The sequence below is a fragment of the Heteronotia binoei genome, chromosome 8 (assembly GCF_032191835.1).
Source record: "Heteronotia binoei isolate CCM8104 ecotype False Entrance Well chromosome 8, APGP_CSIRO_Hbin_v1, whole genome shotgun sequence".
NCBI lineage: Eukaryota > Metazoa > Chordata > Lepidosauria > Squamata > Gekkonidae > Heteronotia > Heteronotia binoei.
In genome coordinates this window covers 80,956,258-80,971,830 of record NC_083230.1, presented here as the reverse complement: position 1 = coordinate 80,971,830, position 15,573 = coordinate 80,956,258, and the positions used below count along the sequence as shown (strand labels likewise).

Genomic DNA, 15,573 nt, shown 5'->3' with positions numbered 1-15,573 from the left:
CAGAAGTCAACCATGATTTCCAGGCATGTGCACACATGCATGCACACACGCACAAATACTCACAAAAATAAAAAACTAGATTATCTTTACACACAGCCCAAACTACTGTACACAGGCGTTTATAAACTTTTCAGTAATGCTTTCAACTATCAAAATTCCTTACCCTGCAAAGACTAGTAAATGGTAACTAAAGCCTCCACAATTTCAGTTGGATAAATATTAGTAAGCCTGGGCCACTACACTATTATCTGAAGTGACCCCTTGCAAAAACCAAAATCTTCTACCGCCACTCCCATACACACTAAATTCAAGTAAAATGAACACCAAACACCCTCCACCAAATGTAAGGTAAAATATATTTAAGTAAGCGTCCCCAGACATTCCTAGAGAAACAAACATATTGAGGTGCCCTTAACAGCCGTCTTTTTCTAGTGGTGTTTGCTATCTTCTGGAATTTTGAGAGAGCCTACAAGCTCAACAAGATTGGGAAACCCTGCTCAAAGCCTTTAAAGAATGCCACAGGAACCACTGCTCTTATCTGGTAAGGCAAATTCATAGAAATTGATCTCAGTACATTACTAATCCAAGACATTATAATCCAAAAACCATTATATTCAGGCCTGGTTTTCTACTTAATGTTCAAAAAACTTTTCATGCAATATATGCTGAACACTATTTGGATGTATTACAAGACTGCCTATGTTACCATTTTACAGCAGGATACCTAAAATTTATAAGAACCCCATAGCGCAGAGTGGTAAGCTGAAGTACTGCAGTCCAAGCTCTGCTCACAAACTGAGTTCAATTGCAGCGGAAGCTGGGTTCAGGTAGCCAGCTCATGGTTGACTCAGCCTTCCATCCTTCCGAGGTTGGTAAAATGAGTACCCAGCTTGCTGGGGGGGAAGTGTAAATGACTGGGGAAGGCAATGGCAAAGCACCCTGTAAAAAGTCTGCCATGAAAACACTGCGAAAGCAACGTCACTCCAGAGTCAGAAACAACTGGTGCTTACACAGGAGATTACCTTTTATCTTTTTAACTAAAATTTCCTCCATTGTTTATCTAAAGGCAGCAGAGAGGAAACTGGTTTCTATTTTTTTCAATTTTTGTATGCCAGGCACTGTGTACAAACACAATGGGAAAACATGGTCTTTTGCTCCCTTCCCCTTTGCGCTTGTCTTTCAAGAAAGTATCTGTATTTGCCTACCTCCCCTCACATCCAGCTATAAGGGACAACATAGCCAAACTTCTTTAAGTCCTATGATCCAATCCTGCTGATGTGCACCTCAAAGAGGGCATAGAATATAACTGTTGGTTGTTCTATACACACAGCCTAGAGATAGAAGCTGAAGTGGGAAACACAGGGACTTGCCCCATGCTTGATGAGCATTCCTAGCAAGATAAAATAATAAAGAGATGGCAGAGGTGTTGATCCCCTCAGAATGCCTTATCTGGTGTAAAGACTGTATATACATGTTCTGAACAGAGAACAGAAATTTATTATTTATTATTCTGTCCTTCCTCTAAAAAGCTCAGAGTAGTTTAAGTGGACACTCATTTTACACTAAAAATAACCTTAAGTAGGTAAGGCTGCAAGAAAGCAACTATCCAAGGATCTGATAAATGCCTGAAAGCACATGATAAACTTTGTTGAACCTAAGCAAGTCTGTTCCTGCATGAGAGCTCATCTGGGGACCCTGTGTACACTGGCTTGAAATCCCTTGAAGAAAGTTAGAACACAAATGTAATAAATCAGGTCACCCAGTGAGTGCTCTGGGGATCTGAACCCAAGTCTCCCAAACGAAATTCCATCATGCTCACTACCAAAGCACTAACTATATCATACTGCAATGTCAAGAATGTTTTTCAAGTTCTAAACATAAATTAAAAAGAGCAAATGGGCTAACAATTTCTTCTATTCATTGTAAGAAGCCATGTGTCGAATATTAATATCCATTTCTTGTGTCACTCTACCACAGGCCACTGCTAGAGGAAAGCCAAAACAGGTTTCACAATACAGTGACAGAAGTGTGATAAGAATTTGACAGGTGATGCCTGCAATACTGGACCTTGCCTTTTAACCATCTTCAAAAGGAAGAGATAAAAATCTACAGTGACCACCTTAAACATTTTTGTTACTGCCCTGAGCAATGAGACAATAAAAACCATGTAAGTCATGTCAGAGAAAGAAGAATATTCCCTTCCCCTAAAAAGGTAAAGGTAGTCCCCTGTGCAAGCACAAGTCGTTTCCAACTCTGGGGTGGCGTTGCTTTCACAACGACTTCACAGCAGACTTTTTACGGATGGTTTGCCATTGCCTTCCCAGTCATCTACACTTTTCCCCCAGCAAGCTGGATACTCATTTGACCGACCTCAGAAGAATGGAAGGCTGAGTCAACCCGAGCCGGCTACCTGAACCCAGCTTCCGTTGGGACAGAACTCAGGTCATGAGCAGAGTTCAGACTGCAGTACTGCAGCTTTACCACTCTGCGTCATGGGGCTCTTATCCCTTTCCTTAACCCTAATTTTATGAATACTTAGATTTAAGTTGCTGAGATTTGGGGTGTCCTTTTAAAAGCCTTTCTATAACACACACTCTGCCATGCAAGTAGACACACAGAGGAATGAACTATACTTGTTTCTTATAACACATTGCCACATACAATGAGACAAGTGCTGACAGCAGTATTCAGAGACTTGTAGGAAACAGCCATATTTCACTCCCTTGCAATATGCCTATGCACAGCAAGGAGCAACAAGCAAACAAAAGCAAAAAATAAAAAAGGCAGAAGCAAATTTTGTACATGCACCTACATCCTTCTGCCCTATAATAATTTTAGGACCAGAGTAAAATCCTCATATCGCTTCAAGTAAAACTGAACCTTAACTGAGACAAGATGAGCAACTGAATAAAAGATTTAAAGAAAGATCTGCCTCCCAACAGAAAATCCTCAGCATATACTGGACTACATTTCTGACAGTCAAGCCATTTTTTCAACCTTCCACTTTTGCACTCTTTAAATACAAAGATTAGTATCAAATTTTTAAAATCTGAACAAAGTAATTAGCTCAGAAATGCACAATGGAACCCTTAGCCTGCTAAAATATTTCACAATTCATTCTTTGGCATCTCCATAGGTGAGACCAATGTTTAGGAAAAGAAATTATGTAGGATGCATGATGAGACGTCTCCACTTCTATACAGAATCATGTTAACCCCAATTTGGGTGGAACTATATTAATAATAACCTTCTACAGCCTCTTTCTTTCCATTATTTGTGTAACAAGACAAAAGTTCAATTATCTTCCCTAAATATTTTCATACCACACAGCTTGAACAAGTGAATTTTTTTCTTTACAAATATTTAATTCATTAAGAAAACAAGCATAAACCCTAATTACTCCCATTAACCACAGTTACCAAGGAACTATTTTTTGTCTTCGCTTATGAGAAGATGAGCAGATCACAACACAAACGAGCAAAATATAGCAACTAGAAATACAGGTGAACTGCTACAGTCTCCCTGACTCAGGAAAAGACTGCAAAAAGATCTACTCTGAGTTTTTTTTGTGTGTGCGCATACACCTGGAAGTCATGTCAAATTCTACTGGGAGCCTGGAGGCTGTTCAGAGAGGTGGATGAATAAAGCCTGCCCCTATCTTCCCAACTCCTGATATTCCAAGGAGGTCTCCCATCCAACTACTTGCCAGAGTCAGCCCTGCTTAGCTTCCAAGATCTGATGAGATCAGGCTTGCCTGGATTAACCAGGTCAGGGCTACTTGGGATACTTTTCAGTACTAAGACATAGCTCTCATTAAGAGGCTTGTGATCCCTGGTATACAGGCAACAAGCAACTGCTGTACAAAGTGGGATCTGGCTCAAAAGTTTATAATGGAAATTCAAAAATCTGAAGAACACTGAAAAGGTACCTTTTTAATGAGTTGAATGCCATGGAGATCGCGTTTTGTGGAATGAAAATATTCTCTCAAACTATGTAGTATAAATGTTTTTCAGTAAGACAGTATTAGAGGACATTATTCTGTATACCAGATATTTTTCAAGGATATGTCTATTTAAAAATCACTAATTTTGCCCGCAACCCATATGTTGTAATGTGCATAATACACTATTGATCTCCTTGTCTCCTTTGACAAGGAGATCGACAACAGGCTGGCAAAGGCAAACCGTGCATTTGGCCGACTGCACAAAAGAGTGTGGAGCAACAAGCACCTGAAAAAAGGCACAAAGATCAATGTTTACAAAGCGGTTGTGATGACAACCCTCATCTACGGCTCCGAATCGTGGGTTTTATACCGTCATCACCTGCGACTCCTCGAGCGCTTTCATCAGCGCTGCCTTCGCACCATCCTCAACATCCACTGGAGTGACTTTGTGACCAACACTGAAGTCCTCAAGAGGGCGGAGGTTACAAGCATCGAAGCACTGCTGTTGAAGACGCAGCTGCGCTGGGCAGGGCATATTTCTAGGATGGAAAACCACCGCCTTCCCAAGATTGCTCTGTATGGCGAACTTTCCATCGGCCATCGAAATAGAGGGGCACCAAAGAAGAGGTACAAGGACTCCTTGAAGAAATCCCTTGGCACCTGTCGCATCAACCATCACCAGTGGTCTGACCTAGCCTCAGATCGCAAAGCATGGAGGCACACCATCCACCAGGCTGTCTCTTCCTTTGAGAACGCACGCATAGCTGGTCTTGAGGACAAAAGGAGATTGAGGAAGAATCGCACTGCTACAGCACCAAACCCAAATCAGACTTTTCCCTGCAGCCACTGTGGCCGGATCTGCCTGTCCCGCATTGGTCTTGTCAGCCACCAGCGAGCCTGCAGCAGACGTGGACTACTGCACCCTTCTTAAATCTTCGTTCGCGAAGTCAACCCGAGAGCGAGAGAGACTATTGATGAGTTTAGTACTTTCAACATTAGAAGTTTAACTCCACACCTAAATATACTGGCAGTACTGTTGATTGTATGTGTGTATGAGGTGGGGGGAGAAGCATTTTTTTTGCTTCAAAAGTTGTTTTCTACTTTCAACACTTTTGCTATTTTCCAACTGGCAAGCAATCAAATTCAAATGCAGAGGATGCAGCAGTTTGCAGTTCTGTCAAGTAGTAGGTGCATTTTACAATTTTGCTTGTGAAAAACTAAGATATTCATACTTTTACATTTAATAAATGTGCTAAACAGTGAAGATATATGTGCTGATTTATAAACAATGCATTTTATGCTGTGAAAACATAACATTTGTTTTGGTTGGATAAGAAAATATTGTGTGTGTTACTGCTGTCATTGTCTCCAACAGAAGATTGACTCTTTCCTACAGTTTCAATGTTTCTGGAAGTTTTAAATCAGGGATTTAAAGCAGAGTTTTTTAAAAATCAGGGATGAGTTGATTCAGAGTTCTCAATAAGATGATCAGGGAGAAAATTCTAAGATGATGGTACTTTTGAAATGCATATAAGTCTTCTGATGACCCGGCCATCAGAGCTTTAGTCAGATTCAGCGAGCACATTTTCTGACAAATATGAACAGCAGCAACTTACTGAAAAATCACTGGGTTCTGAACAGTTATTCTATTCTGTGTTTCACAGTAAAATGCTTCACTCCATGCCTCAAATGACAGCTAAACAGCTCTAGCAATCACATGTAAGCAAAATAACTAGCATAAGGAACATATCATAAGTAAGATACAAACTACAAAAAGCGTCAACAATTTTGTTACAGAAATAGAAGGAAATTCTCAGCATACCTTACAGTTTCCTCAACTCAGCCCAGTTCAGTTCCATGCCGGGAGTTCCAACCACTGAAAAAGAAAACAGAAGTCATAAATTTAAGTTTCTTCCACAAAACATGATCTCCATGGTTTTGTGTTACATTTTGTTCCAGCTGGTTGTCACAGTTAAAGTATGCACTAACCAATCCAATGGAAACAGTACTGAAAGAATAATGTAAGCACAGAGCTTATTAGTAATAAAAATTACAAATTTTAAGACTTCAGATATCTATAAATACAGCAGTTTGCCTTCTACATTCCAAGACTGTACTACATTGCTCCTAAACATCACATCAAAACTATATTACCATTCCAATCTCCTATTTATCTAGAAGGAAGGGCAATTTTAAGTTACATTACTGATTGGAAAATGACCCATACTTCTATTTCTATAATCTAACAATGGCTGACACATTTTCCAACTTGGTACTGAAGTGTAAAACTCAAAAGCCAACAAATGCTTTATTCCAAGTGTGTCAAACAAATGACCGGTGGGACACATTCAGCCTGCATAGGGCTCTAATCCATCCCCCAAGCAACTTCCTCTCCTGCTTCCTTTCAAGGACTGGTGCAGCCACACCTTTGCTTGTTTTCTTCCCAGTTCCCTTGGTGGCTTTTTGCTTCCTGCCTCTTGCCTGTCTCCGCCTTTCTTGCTTTCTCTCTCTCTCTTTCTCACACACACAAACACACAAAGAGAGAGCTCTGTGGGTGCTTCCTGCTTCATGTGGGAGAGATACGAAGCCTCTCTGTCTCACTCACACAGAGAGAGAGAACGCACTTCTGCTTCCTTCTCCAGGGCTGCTGCTCCTCTTTTGGGAAGGAAGGGAGGAAAGAGAGAGAGAGAGAGAGAGAGAAAACAAAGTTGGAGGTTATTCCAGCTATAAGCTTTTGTGTGCAAGCGCCCTTCTTTGGAAGGAGGGAGGGTGGGTGGGTGGATTCTTCTGACAAACACTATGTACACTGAGGAAGTTATTCTGGCCTATTCTGAAAAGTTGTTTTGAAAAAAAAAACATTGGATTTCTCTGTTCCTATCTGTATTTATTTTCTTTCAAAAAGACTATTAGGAATCAGAACACTTGGAATGGTCATATCTTGGAGTGGAGTGATTTCAGAAGCCAAATTATAATAGCACACATTGGTAATGAGACAGGAAAACTAGCTCTCAGTTCAGTCCAGGAGGATGCATTGTCTTGAGCTTCATCATCAATTGCAATTCTGAAGTCTCGTCTTGCTTTGGAATTCCTTTGTAAGAGAACTGTTACTTTTAGGTCAACAACTGGATGTGGTGATTTCTAATGTCAGACTTCTGTCCATTTATTCTTTGCATCCTCCCAGACTGAATCCTCCTGGGTGGAACTGAGAATTAGATTTCCTGTCTCATTACCAATGCTGGTATCTCCACGCCTACCACCTAATCCAATCAAGTCTGCTATTGCCATTCAGCATCTGAAATCACCTTTATAAAGTTTATATTTCTGGTACCTCATGTTACATTTCATGGCACACACGGTCCAGCCCAACAAAGTGACATTTATGTCAAATGTGACCCTTGTAACAAATGAGTTTGACACCTCTGCTTTATTCAAAAGTTACAGTATGTGAGATGTAAAATTTCAAGAAATTTTGAAGCCACAGGAAAAAGTGGGGGAGATACTGCAAATGCATTCCATAAAAATCTTAATGTCACCCAACTTTAAATAAACATTTGTGCTATTGCATTTAGTTTACTCTAGAAGTGCAAGTGTTTCATAAGATTGCTTTCAGTACTCCCTAAGATGTCCAGTTCCTCTGCTGGAGGAAAAAAAATGGGGGAATCAAAATGTAACCCATTTTTTCTGACCTTCCCCCCACCAGCCTTTACCTCTCTACTCTGGTTTAGTGGAACCAATAACCACTATTTTCCTAGTTTTTTAGAAGACTGTTCCAAATGTTCTGACAACACCATCAAGCTTTGGCTTGGTGTTATGTGTTACCTATGATAAAACCGGAGATAAAGCATGGAGGGGATGATTTTGCTTGACACCAGTCAAGACTAACCTGTAAGAGCCATACTTCCTCAATTCTTGTTCCTTTAAACATAAACAGCAGACCCATAAATTATAAACATGTAATGCAGCATCCGTAGCAGCTTCTTTTTTTATTTGGTATTTTCATGTGTGTTTGAGTGTTCACCTGGAAGTCATGGTGACCTCTGGTGACTGAGCCCTGCTGGGGACATGGAGGATATTCAGAGAGATGGCTGGATGAAACTTGCTCCTGCTTCTGGTCTCTGGTATTTCAAGGAGATCTCCTATCCAAGTATATGCCAGAGTTGACCCTGGCTCAGCTTCCGAGATCTGATGAGATCAGGCTTGCCTGGACTATCCAGGTCAAGGCTGATCCACAGCGGCTTCTAATGGGACCAAAACAGGTGTTTGAGGGGCTATACAAGACTGCTTTCAATACTGATGTTCTATTTTTTAAGGAATATGGAATATATTGTTGTTTTCCTCTCCCAAAGAAGACGTGCAAAATAAGTAACCTGACTGAGCTACGTTCCCACTGCAATATTCTTTACAGTGAAGTACTTGGGGTTAGATCTATTTGTAGTGAACAAGATGTCTGCAAGAAGGCCTGCCAAATGAGTGAACTTGGGTTCCACAACTGCACAGTATTCACTGAAAATATTAATCTCCATGTCCTTGTATGAACTTGGCACATGGAAGGTACAGTCAAGAAGGCACTCAGTTCATCTCAGTGGTTGTGCAGCTTCAAATAGGAAGTAAGTGCTCCTATGTAGAAGCAACCATTTTAAAATGCCAATACATGAACCATGAATTATGTTCTCAAGGCTCACCCCCCCACAAACACACAATACTTGCTTTGAACAGGATGAAGTCACAGGGAATATGGTTCTGCTCAGAGAACAAGCTTCAGACTGAAGTGGGGTTTTTTTAAAAATGGAAAATTATAAGAAAATTAGTTTTTAATTCAGTAGTACCTTAGAGAGCAACAAGAGTTTCAGGGTGTAAGCTTTTGAGAATCAAAGTTCACTTTTCAGATACAGTAGAATAGAAGCGAAGATCTGAAAATCAGAAAGTGGGAGGAGACTTGTAAAGAATGCTTGTAAAAGATGCAAGATACAATGCATATTGTAATCAGCTTGATTAGAGCAGACGGGAAATGCTCAGGGGCAGAAAACTAGCATCTGTGTAAGATAAAAATTATTTGTCCCTATTCAGCCCTGGGGGTGGGTGGCTCCATTGTTCTGAACTTGTGAATTAACTAGAGTTCAGCAGTCTCACACTGTAATTTCCCTTTGAAATGTCTTTGTTTTGAGGACTACCACTTTTAGGTCAGCGATGGAATGACCTGGAGCACTCAAAAAAATGTTCTTCACCATTTTTGTTAACAGTTTTTAATTTATATCCTCAATTCTTGCTCCTTTAACTGCAAACAGCATCTACAACAGATATTCTTTCAATACCCACATTCTTGTAATGACAGTATCCACCTAATAAGGAAACATATCAACAAAGCCAGAATGATTCCGAGGGATAACCTTCTACAAGACAGGCCCAAATGAAACAGCAACAGAACACCACTGGATGGTCACAGACAGCTCTCAGTTCAAATTGGTTCAAAGCATAATTAATGACCTGCAACCTATGCTAAACAATGACACAGGGCATTGGGAAGTAAACCTTTTCTTGCCCACAGACAGCCTCCTAGCCTTAAACAACTTCTCACACAGAGCAATACCCTTTCCCAACCACAGACACAGGAACTAGCGCCTGCAACAAACCAAGATGCCAGCTCTGCCTCCATATCCACTCTGACAACACAATAACTGGACCTAACAACACCTCTCATAGCACCTCAAATTCATTCACTTGTTCATTTTCCAATATTATATACGCCATTAAATATCAACAATTCCCTTTACCTCTTTACATCAGACAAATAGGTCAGTCCCTGCACAAAACAATTCATAGAACACCTTTCATCCTTTACAAGAGTTCTTTACAACACCCCTCCCACCTTCTGACTAGGATAAAAGGACTCAGATCTCCACTTCTAGTCCACTGTGTGATGAAGAGTTTTTTACAAACCTCTCCTTACTTGGAGGTTTTAAAACAGAGGCTAGATGGCCATCTGACAGCAATGCTGATCATCTGAATTTAGAGTGAGGTATCTGTGAATTTCCTGCATTGTGCAAGGGGTTGGACTAGATGACCTTGTGGATCCCTTCCAACTCTACGATTCTATGACTCTTGAAAGCCTTTCACCTTGAAACTCTTGTCAGTCTCTTAAGGTGCTGCTGGACTCCAATCTAACTACTGCAGACCAACCTGGCTATCCTCTGAAACTATTTTTAAAAAATGGTTTCACTCAGTTTAGCAGTTACTACAAAAAAAGCAGTTTAGAAAGCAGTTTAGCTTTCACTATTTGTGTCTTATGAATGACAGCTGGCCAAGTTTACATAACTAAGTCTTCTAAGACACAGATCTTTGCAGAATCTTAACAGCCCAACAGAATACATGTAAAACAAGTTATGATCTTGATCACCCACTGAACATTCAAAATGAGAGAAGCAACTTTTCAAGTTGCAGCAAATATTACTGAAACATACTTGCTACACCACCACCCTCAAAAAGTCTGAAGTGACTGTGCTGATACATGTAGTAAAGAGGTGTTCTTTCAACACCAGCTATATTCCCTGAATTATTATCAGGCTTTACTGGAGAAATCAGGTTGCAAAAATGCCCCAGAAAGAAATCAGCACAAAAGAAATGTCACCAAGATGTAATGTCAGATATGTTGGTCTTGCCTATGCACTGAATAATTGGATTTGGAAACATAATAAATACAGGGCAGACCAAGGCGCTATGCATATTCATAGGGCATTAGCGAAGATATGGGATTGGTACAGAATTATATTAGGTTTGGATTGTTCCCTTGCATGCCAATATTCCAGCCTAAGTATTTGCAGAAGCACTTCAAACAGAGGACTTCAGAATATAGGAAAGCTTGAAAATGACTAAAATTTCTGACTTCATAAAAATCAAACCATTAAATCTTGTGAACAACAAGAGGCTGATGGTCTCATTACCTTTCTGTCAATATCTTCATAAGAAGTTCTATGCATAAAATTAATACCCAGTGTGTTGGAGTGTATAGTAGGTAGTTTGTATGTTTGTATGTTGTATGGTTTGTATGATGATATTTGTGTTCATAGTGTATTTTTGTTTCATGTCTTTCTTCTTTGTTATGTGCAATCTCTTTTAATAAAACTTTTTCTCACTAAGAAGTTCTATGCAATCCAGACTAGGACATTATAACATTTATTGGCCTTTAAATTTAAATGTATTTTAGGCCAAGCTGAACCACATAGACAATTGGGTAGCAACTATCTATGGGCGGGCTTTTTTGTAGTAGGAATTCCTTTGCATATTAGGCCACACACTCCTGATGTAGCCAGTCCTCCTGGAGCTTACAGTAGGCCCTTTATTAAGGACCCTGTAAACTCTTGTAGATTGGCTACATCAGGGGTGTGTGGCCTAATCCTGCTACAAAGAAAGCCCTGTCTATGGGATACTCGCAGACTCAGAAATTAAGAATACAATTTATAAGAACACACAGGGAAAACATTTACAAACTAATACTCCTGAAAGACTCTGGCAAGAACTGCATAAAGATGGAATTAGGATATCAGTTAATACAGGAATCAGAGAAGATATCATTACAATGTATAGGTAGTTATCTCCTTCCTGATGGGTTTACTATGATATCAGGAGGTAAGTATGCAGGTGATGCAATAGGAAGGTTGGGAGTGGGACCCTTTTCTATATATGGTGGCAATGTCCACTGACTCAAAAATTATGGAACAACATACTGAGGGAAATTGATATCCTAAATTGCGAACTGCCACATGACCCTAAAGTCTTGCTAAATATTTTACTGGATAATCTTTCAGAAAAGGGAAAAAATCTAGTTAAAACTTGTTGGTTGCAGCAAGGGAACTGCCAAGGTTCTGGAAACAGCCAAAACTACCACTATAGTTGAGCGGATGTGCAAGGTATGGTATGTAGCTTTTATAAATAAGGTAACAGTGTGTAAGAGAAGCTGCACAGGAAAAAGGGGCCCCCAGGAACTATTCATTGAATTTTTGACTTTATTAGATAGTGGTACAGAAATAGGCAAAAAAGAGTCTAAGAAGCTAGATCAAGATATATCTACTTGTTCTACTGTAGTTGATAAAAAGGTAAAGGTAGTTGCAAGCACCAGTCGTTTCTGACTCTGGGGTAACGTTGCTTTCACAACGTTTTCATGGCAGACTTTTTAAGGGGTGGTTTGCCATTGCCTTTCCCCAGTCATCTACACTTTCCCTCCCCAGCAAGCTGGGTACTCATTTTACCGATCTCGGAAGGATGGAAGGCTGAGTCAACCTCGAGCTGGCTACCTGAACCAGCTTTCACTGATAGAAGAAGCTAAATATATGCAACTGCTCAGCTAGGAAAGTCTGACTTAGAATAATAGAGTTGGACGGGACCTCCAAGGTTCATCAAGTCCAACTTCCTGCACAACGCAGGAAATACACAAATACTCTCCTGCAGTAACCCCTACTCCCTGCCCAGAAGATAGCAAAAAATAAAAAACAAAAAACCCCTCCAGGATATTTGGCCAAAATGGCATGGAAAAAATTGCTTCCTGATGCCAAAGTGGTGATCAGGATTTCATTGGGCATTTAATAAAGGGCCATGAGAACTAAGCACTGATACAACCCTTCCTGCTCTCTCTCACGTTCTGCCTAAGTTCACAGAATCAGCATTCCTGTCAGATGGCCATCTAGCCTCTGCTTAAAACCTCCAAGGAAGGCAAGCCCAGCACCTCCTGAAAAAGCCTGCTCCACTAAGGAACTGCTCTGTCAGGACGTTCTCCCTAATATTTAGTCAAAAACTCATTTGATTTAAATTCTGGTTCAACCTTCTGGGACAACAGAAAACAACTCTACACCATCTTCTATATGACAGCCTTTCAAGTACTCAAAGATGGTGATCATATCACCTCTCAGTCATCTCCTCTCCAGGCTAAACATACCCAGGTCATTCAACCTTTCTTCATAGGATTTGTTCTCCAGACCCCTAAAAATTTCCATTGCTCTCCTCTGGACACGTTCCAGCTTGTCTATATTCTTCTTAAATTGTGGTGCCCAAAACTGAACACAATACTCTAGGTGAAGTGTCAGAAGATTGGAGGCAGGCAAATGTTGTGCCCGTTTTCAAGAAGCGGGGAAAGGAGGATCCAGGTGACTACCAACCCGTCAGCTTGACGCCTATACCTGGAAAAATTTTAGAACAAATCATCAGTCAATCAATCCTGGAACATTTAGAAAAGATGGCTGTGATTACTAAGAGCCAGCATGGGTTTCTCAAGAACAAGTCATGTCAGACTAATGTTATCTTCTTTTTTGAGGAAGTTACTACCTTGATGGATGAGGGGAATGTAGATTTCAGTAAGGCTTTTGATAAGGTTCCACATAATATTCTTGCTGACAAGTTGGTAAAATGTGGTTTAGTTAGGTGGATCTGTAACTGGCTGACAGATCACACCCAAAGAGTGCTTGTGAATGGTTCCTCATCCTCTTGGAGAGGAAGGACAAGTGGAGCACCTCAAGGATCTGTCCTGGGATCAATGTTCCCTCTAAGCTGCGGTCTTGTGAGCAAAAATTCTACTTCGTGAGCTACTGGCACTAAAGTTGTCAGCTACTGCATAAATTATTGTGCTCTGGGGTCATCCTTCCTGAGCTAAGTCAAAAATCTGTTAGATGGAGCCTAAAAATCTGTGACCTAGCTCACACTAATTCAGCTTAGAGAGAACACTGCCTGGGACCTGATTGGTTCAACATCTTTATAAATGATTTGCATGAAGAACCAGAGAGGATGCTTATTAAATTTTGGAGTCAGTCAGCAATTTTTCTCCAGGCCAGATTGACAAGGGAACCTGGAGGTTTTTGCTGTCTTTGGGGCACAAAGCAGGGATCACCGGTGATATATGTGGGGGGGGGGAGGTATTTGTGAAATTCCTGCATTGTGCAAGGGGTTGGATTAGATGACCCCGGAGGTACCTTCCAACTCTATGAAGATTCTATGATTCTAATGAGAACACAGTAAAACAATACCATCACTTCACGTGATCTGAACACTATACTTCTGTTGATACAGCCCAAAACTGAATTTGCCTTTGTAGCCACCACATCACACTGCTGACTTATGTTCAGTGTATGGTCCACTAAGACTCCTAGATACTTTTCTAACATACTACTGTCAAGACAGGTCTCCCTCATCCTATAATTATGCACTGGATTTTTCTACCAAATGAAGAACTTTACATTTATCATTAAAATTAATTTTGTTATCCTTCCCAATTTAGTATCATCTGCAAATTTAAAAAGAATTCCCTCTATTCCTTCATCCAAATAATTTATAATCAAGCTGAACAAAACAGGACCCAAGACAGATCCTTCAGGCACTCCACTTGTCCTTCCTCTCCAAGAGGATGAGGAACCATTAACTAGTTATAGATCCACCTAACAGTAACAAGATCAAAAACATATTTTACCAACTTGTCAACAAGAACAGTATATGAAACCTTATCAAAACCCTTACAGAAATCAAGATAAACTACGTTTACAGCATTCTCCTGATCCACCAAAGTAGTAACTTTCTCAGAAGAGATCAAGTTAGTTTGACATGACTTGTTCTTGAGAAATCCGTGCTGGCTCTTAGTGATAACAGCCATTCTTTCTAAATGCTCAAGGACTGTTTGATGATTTGTTCTAAAAATTTTCCAGGTATAGCTATCAAGCTGACAGGTTGGTGGTTACCCAGAAGCTCCTTTTTCCCCTTCTTGAAAATGGGGACAACATTTGCCCACCTCCAAGCTTCTAGCACCTCACCTGTTCTCCAAGAATTCTCAAAAACAATGGCCAGAGGCTCAGCAATTGTTTCATTTAAAGAAACTAGATGTTTATATACTACCTTTATGCCAATCCTACGCTGCAACTCCCTTCCCTCATGATGTTAGTCTGTTTTTGCCATGCTGAACACTGCTTCCTTCACAAGAGAAGACTGAGGAAAAAATGCAACTGAGCAGTTCTGCCCTCTCTTCATCACCTGTTGCAATTTAACTTTCCTGTCCCTGCAAGGTGCCTACCATGTCCTTGCTCTTCTTCTTACTATGAACAGAAGAACCCTTTTTTCTTGTTTTTATGGAATGTTCTAATAGAGAATTGGTTATTTTGTATTGTGTATACTTGTATTGTATAGATTTCAGGATTTTCTCTTTGTAACTAATGTGATTAATGATCTCTTTTTTTGTAATTTTTTAAAAGTTTGTAAAGCTTCTAGCCACATAAATAAAGGAATATTTACCCCAAAAAAGGCGTAATGTCAGATTTGAGAGAACAGTTTACAATGAGGAACATAACAAGCTGTAAAAGGCAAAAGATTTATGTGATCTGAACAAAAAACAGAGTATAGGAGAATAACAAGGTGGAAACAAAAACCTCTTCATCTGCAGGAGACTCCAACCTTTCTCTGTGCTCAATAGTAGTAATTTGTCTTCAAACCCTCCTCCCAAGTTCTCCAAGAGCATTTGAGGTCTTGGGAACTGTTGCCTTATATTACACACAGCACTCCAGAACAGGCAGAAACAGTGAAGATGTTTCTGCCTTGCCCCAAAAGCAGCATGGTATAAAAAGTCTACCCCTCCTTACTCTGTGAATAAGATGTTAAAAGACCTT

At 40.2% G+C, this 15,573-nt stretch overlaps 1 protein-coding gene across 1 annotated transcript in view; it reads right to left on the bottom strand.

Moving 5' to 3' along the window:
* MRTFA (myocardin related transcription factor A) overlaps positions 1-5,825 on the bottom strand; it is a 171,815-nt gene extending 165,990 nt beyond the window's left edge. Inside the window, exon 1 of the mRNA XM_060245412.1 lies at positions 5,766-5,825. The gene's annotated coding sequence lies outside the window, so the exon portion shown is untranslated. The remainder of the gene's footprint in view (positions 1-5,765) is intronic.
* Between the last annotated feature and the right edge of the window lie 9,748 nt (positions 5,826-15,573).